The sequence below is a fragment of the Mauremys reevesii genome, linkage group 5 (genome assembly GCF_016161935.1).
Source record: "Mauremys reevesii isolate NIE-2019 linkage group 5, ASM1616193v1, whole genome shotgun sequence".
Classification (NCBI taxonomy): domain Eukaryota; kingdom Metazoa; phylum Chordata; order Testudines; family Geoemydidae; genus Mauremys; species Mauremys reevesii.
Window position 1 is genome coordinate 41,061,368 of NC_052627.1, and position 5,749 is coordinate 41,067,116.

The following is a 5,749-nucleotide window of genomic DNA, read 5'->3' on the forward strand; positions in this document are numbered from 1 at the left end:
GGGAGAGTGAAATAGATTGTTAGGTGGAAGAAGAGATATGTTGAGTAGCAGAGAGGGAAGATTATCCTGAACTTCTGGAAGTAGGGTGAAGGCTAGAGGAAGGATCATTAGGATCCAGGCCTGGCAGATGGATTGGGTCCTGATACAACAGTAAATTAATAAACAGAATAGCACACATCTGATTTCTGCTGGGACAAAATCAAGGGAAGAAATGTACCCTGGTTCACACCACTTTAGGTTATAAGACCTGAGAAAATGGGGGCAAGCAGAGGCAAGGAATCATGGACAATGAGTAAGTCACAGGCCTGGGACTCAAGAGATCTGGCTTCAATTCCTTGTTCGATCACAGACTTCGTGTGTGACCACGGGCAAGTTACTTATCTTATGTGCGCCAGTTCCCTATCTGTAAAAGATGAGAATAATAATACTTCATTGAACTCAAGTGGTTGTGAGGATAAATCCCTAAACACTAGTGGGATGCTCAATTTCTGTGGTGATAGATGCAATAGTACTAACTAGCGATATGATTCTGAATCAATTCATATGAATGCACTGCTGACTTAAACGGAGGTCATGGGAGGGGGAGAAAGAAATGTAAGGTTTTCATGTGAGGAAGCAGTGCTACAGTTTTGGTGATCTTGGCCCAATATAGTCTAAATCCACCATTGCAAGATGGAGTGTGATCTATATAAATTGTTAAACTTTTAAAAAAGCATTCAGATTTTTGGATATTTAGCTGACCTTTAAAATTGTTTTAAAGTTTAACCATCTCTCCACAGGACTGTTGTAGGTCAGCAGGCAAGGGAAAACAAACAGACTTGAACAGGGAACCTGAGACGGAAAGCAGTGTTATTGGACAGGGTAGGACAGTGTTGCTCAGGAGACCATGGACAATTTTATGGGTGATGAGCAGGGTTATACTTGAAAGAGGTAGAGCTGGTTAGCACTATCTGGGAGGTGGCTAATTATTCCAGGCACTGGCAACCTCAACTTGTTTACAACTGAGTTGATTTTTCCTTTTGATTGTCATGTATTTAATGTTGTTTCTGGAGAGGGTCTGGGTACTATGGCTTATCCTCAATCGATATCCTTCCCCTTGACATTTCCCTTTTAAAATCATATGGTTGCCTCCCAGAGTAAACCCTAGAGGGTCAAATTACAGCTGGATGTTGTGCAGCCAACAGTTAAAGTATCGTTATTTATAGTGCAGTAGTACCAAGAGGCCATACCTAGGCTGGGCCCCCTTGTGGTGGGTGCTGTACAAACATATGATAAATCATAAACAAAACCTTTTAAAACATAGATCTCTGAAACTGTCATTTCCATTTCCAAGCATCACTGAGATGGCAGCCAGCACTGCGGGTGTCTCCACTGCAAAAAATGGTGTGTTCTTACCTAATGAAATACATATTATCTTTGCTGTTTATTGTAAAAACCTCTGGATCTCAGATACACCAAGCTCTGAAGTTATCCAAAAATATCTGGAGGTAGCAGAAATGCCCAAGATAAACAAAACTGATAAATAATAGAAGAAGAAATCTTAGAGACTGTAGCAAGTATGAAAAGTGGTAAAGCTCCAGGACCTGATGGATTTCCAGCTGAATTTTGCAAGGTATTTAAGAGGGTCCCTTGAGAGGCACCATCAATGCTATTTGGTTAGGAGTGGTATTTCTACAGCTCATGAAAGAAGTTGCAGTGGCTGTTCTCCCTGAAGTAGGAAAAGACATTATCTTGTTGTGCAGCTCTCATAGGCCCGTATCATTGTTGAACCATGACTAGGGCTGCAGATTTGTCACAGCACTTTTTAATAAAAAATTACAGAGCAGTCACAGTACATTTAGTAAAATTTTGTGATTTTTTTTTAATAAAAAATACTTTGACAAATAAAGGGAGCTTGGGATGGAGAAGGGGGATGAAGAGAGCATGCCCCACGCTCATCCCGCAGCAGTGGCTCCTGTCCCGTAGGGCTGGCCCATGGGGTCACAGCTCCACTCACTCATATTTTGCCCTGCTGCCTCCCCATCACGATGGCAGGGTGGCTGGGCCAAACCTAAGTGGCATTGTGACCATGTGCACCAAGTTGCAACACCCAGAGCGGGGAGCCATGCCCAGCTCCACAGGGCAGGAGCTGCTGCTGCAAGGTGCGTTTATTAAAATCATGGACACAAAAACACATAATGGACAAACAGGAAAATCACAGTATCCATGACATTGCTTCCCACCAAGACAAACCTGCAGCCCTTATCATGAAAAAGATTTTAGCAAAAAACTAGTGAGCTGATGGCAGTCCATGCTCTCAGCTTATATAAATCCAGATCAAATTGGATTCATTAAGGATAGACAGATGTCCAATAATATTTGGAGAATACTTGGAATCATCCAGAATGCCAGACCAAAAAAAGATGAATTTATTTTATCACTTGATGCAGAGACAGTCTCTGATAGAATATAGCAAACTTTTTGTTTCTAATCCAGCCCCGTATGGACACTGGTCCCCAGTCCCTTAAATGGGAAACTGCTCTTTACACAAAGTATGAAGTAATGGAGTTAAATCTCCTATTTGAACTACACAGAGGGACTAGGCAGGGATGTCCATTCTCTCTCTACTTTTTTCACTGGCCCTAGAACTTTTTGCCCAGAGGCTAAGGGACAATGAATCTACCGTAGGACTAAAACTTCCAGGAGCACATCAGAAAACAGCTTTATATACAGATGATGTAATATTTATCTAAATCAAGTATTTCCCTAAAATTAGTTTCTAAAGAAATCCAAGACTTTGGGAAAGCATCTGGATTTAAAGGAAAATCTGCCAAATATGAAATGCTAGCTATAAATTTACCAGACTCTGAAAAGTCACTCCTCCAGAAAAAATATTGGGTACAAATGAACAGCAAACCCTATAAGATACCTGGGAATTCAAATCTCAAACAACACATAAGTGCTCTGTGATTTAAATGTCAATCCACTACTTCAGCAAATGTAAAAAAATCTGGAGTGCTGGAGAAAGTATGCCATTTTTTGATTAAGAACAGTCTCAGTCAAAATGAAAGTTTTGCCAAGGCCATCTTTCTGGTTTCAATCCTTCTGTGATCATCCCAGACAAAACCCTAGCACAAATACAGAGGCTGTCAGAATTTATATGGAATAAGAAAAGACCTAGAGTGAGCACAGATACTTTATACAGACCCATTAGTCAGCATGGAGTAGCTGTTCCAAATATTCTATGATATAATCAAGCCAGTCAGCCCAAACCATACACACATCCTTTTGCAAAGGCCACTCTGTGGGTTTGGGATATAACTAGAAAGAAGTTATTTTGCCTTGCCATGACACCCATAGCAAATAATCCAGACCTTAATCCAAATCACGAACCACAGTATACCCGGTAAATACATTGAATGGGGATAAGTGGTGCAAAAATTGTAGGGAAAGAGATTTTATGCATATATGATGAAAATGTCCAGTCATTAGAGAGTATTGGGATGCAATCCATAACCAAGTATCACAAATTGTTGGATATTTATTACCAAATGATTCTTTGCTAATTCTCCTGGAGCTTCTTGGAAGAAATGGTCACACAAAAGGAAATAAAAAATTAAATCTCTCAGCTCCGTGTAGCTGCTTGGCTATAGCTAGCCTCTCATTGAACAAAAAAGAAAAAACAGTCCAACTGTAGAGGAATGGCTCAAAAACCATAGGTGGTAGTTGTGGGAAAATTCACACACCAAATACATACCCAGCAAAATAGACAGAAGACAGAGAGCTAGATATTTGGTTACCTTTTATTCAACACAAAGTATGTTCACATGCAAAAATACCCAGCACACTTATCCAAGTTTATTTCTATATTAACATTTGATAGACATGCCTGGTCTGATAAATGTGTAATGAGAGCTGTCGCTTCACTTAATCAAACCCCTGGACGGGACATGTCCTAAGTGCTGTAAGGATGCTCTCTCTGGGCTATGGTGTTGAACAGAGAGCTCTGGTGACCATAGTCCTATACAATGTACGGCTGAGCTTGCTGGTTTCATGCCGCTGATTGGTTTTGCAGGTACAGGAAGTCCTTGACTTTACGATGTTCGAGTTACAATGAATGGCACTTATGACGCTTCTACATTGACACCGATTCGAGTTTACGACGCTCGATCCCGCAATGGAGTAGATTGCGGTTCTGAGTTACGACATTACGACTTGACACAATTGTAAGGAACCAATTGTGTCGTAAGTCTGAGGACTGCCTGTATTTACATGGCTCGGATTTACACACCTGTTAGGACATCCCACATGAAAAAATGGCATTAACTGTGACAAACCTACACTGCCAACGCAGGTTCAAATGGCAGGGAGACCACAGCAGCTTGCATCCAAACCCTCAACCCCCGCTCTGAAGGTTTTGGGGCAAGCGGCTGAAGAGGAGCAAAGCAGAACTACTATGAGGTACCCCAAGTTCAGCCCGGAACCTCTCTGCCAGGCAGACCACTCCGGGAACCGTGACCCCTGCCAGGCCGCACAGCCCCCTGTGATGCACACCAGCAGGGCGAGGAAGACTTAGGGTTGCCAGGTGTCCAGTTTTCAACCCAGTTGAAAAGGGACCCTGTTGGCTCTGGTCAGCACTGCTGACCGAGCTGTTAAAAAGTCCGGTCGGTGACACAGCAGGGCTAAGGAAGGCCCTGCGCTGCTCCTGGCAGGGCCGGCTCTAGGGTTTTCGCTGCCCCAAGCAGCGGGGGGGGGGGGGGAGCCACGATCGTGATCGGCAGCAGCTCCACCACGCTGCTTTCTTCTTCGGCGGCAGATCCTTCCCTCCAAGAGGGACCGAGGGACCCGCCGCCAAATTGCCCGACCTGCCGCCCCTTCCCATTGGCCACCCAAGCACCTGCTTGCTGAGTTGGTGCCTGGAGCTGGCCCTGGCTCCCGGAAACAGTAGCACGTCCCCCCTCCAGCTCCTATGCCTAGGGGCAGCCAGGGGGTTCTGCATGCTGGCCCCGCTGCAAGTGCTGGTTCCGCAGCTACCATTGGCTGGGAACTGTGGCTCATGGGAGCTGCAGGGTTGGTGCCTGCAGACTGGGCAGTGCGCAGAGCTGCCTGGCTGCACCTCCACATAGGAACCAGAGGAGGGACATCCTGCTACTGCCCAGAGCCTGCACTCCGACCCCCTCCTACACCCCAATCCCTGGCCCCAGCCTGGAGCCCTCTCCCACACTCCAAACCCCTCATCCCCAGCCCTGAGTCCCCTCCTGTTGCTGCACCCCAAATCCCTCCTCCCCACACCAGAGTGCTCATTGCCCCTGTACCCCAACCCGCCTTAGCCCAGAACCCCTCCCATACTCTGAACCCCATGGCTCCACCCACCAGCACCCTAAACTCTTCATCCCTGGTCCCAGCCCAGCGCCTGAGCCCGCACCCCCAGACGGCGCCTGCACCCGAACTCCCTGAGCCAGCCCGGTTAAAAGGAGCCAGTGAGTGAGGGTGGGGCGAGCGAGCGACAGAGGACCGGGGGAGGCGGCGGGGGGCTCGCAGGAGGGGCGGGACAAGGGTGTTTGATTTTGTGCAGGTAGAACGAAGACTGTGAATGTCCGTTGGCGCCACGCTCCCGGCGCTGGCACGGAAGCCGGGACTCCCGCTGCCCCCGATCACCGGCTCCAGGGGCTCGGATTCCGGCCCCTCGCAGCGCCCTGTCCCTGCGGCAGCCCCCCGCCCGCGCGCCCGCCGGTGGCGACAACACAGCGGCGGGAGGTGTCCAGCCCCC

At 46.9% G+C, this 5,749-nt stretch overlaps 1 long non-coding RNA gene across 2 annotated transcripts in view; it reads right to left on the bottom strand.

Moving 5' to 3' along the window:
• Positions 1-5,749, bottom strand: part of LOC120405602 — a 51,301-nt gene that overhangs the window by 45,164 nt on the left and 388 nt on the right. The gene's annotated exons all lie outside the window — the stretch shown is intronic.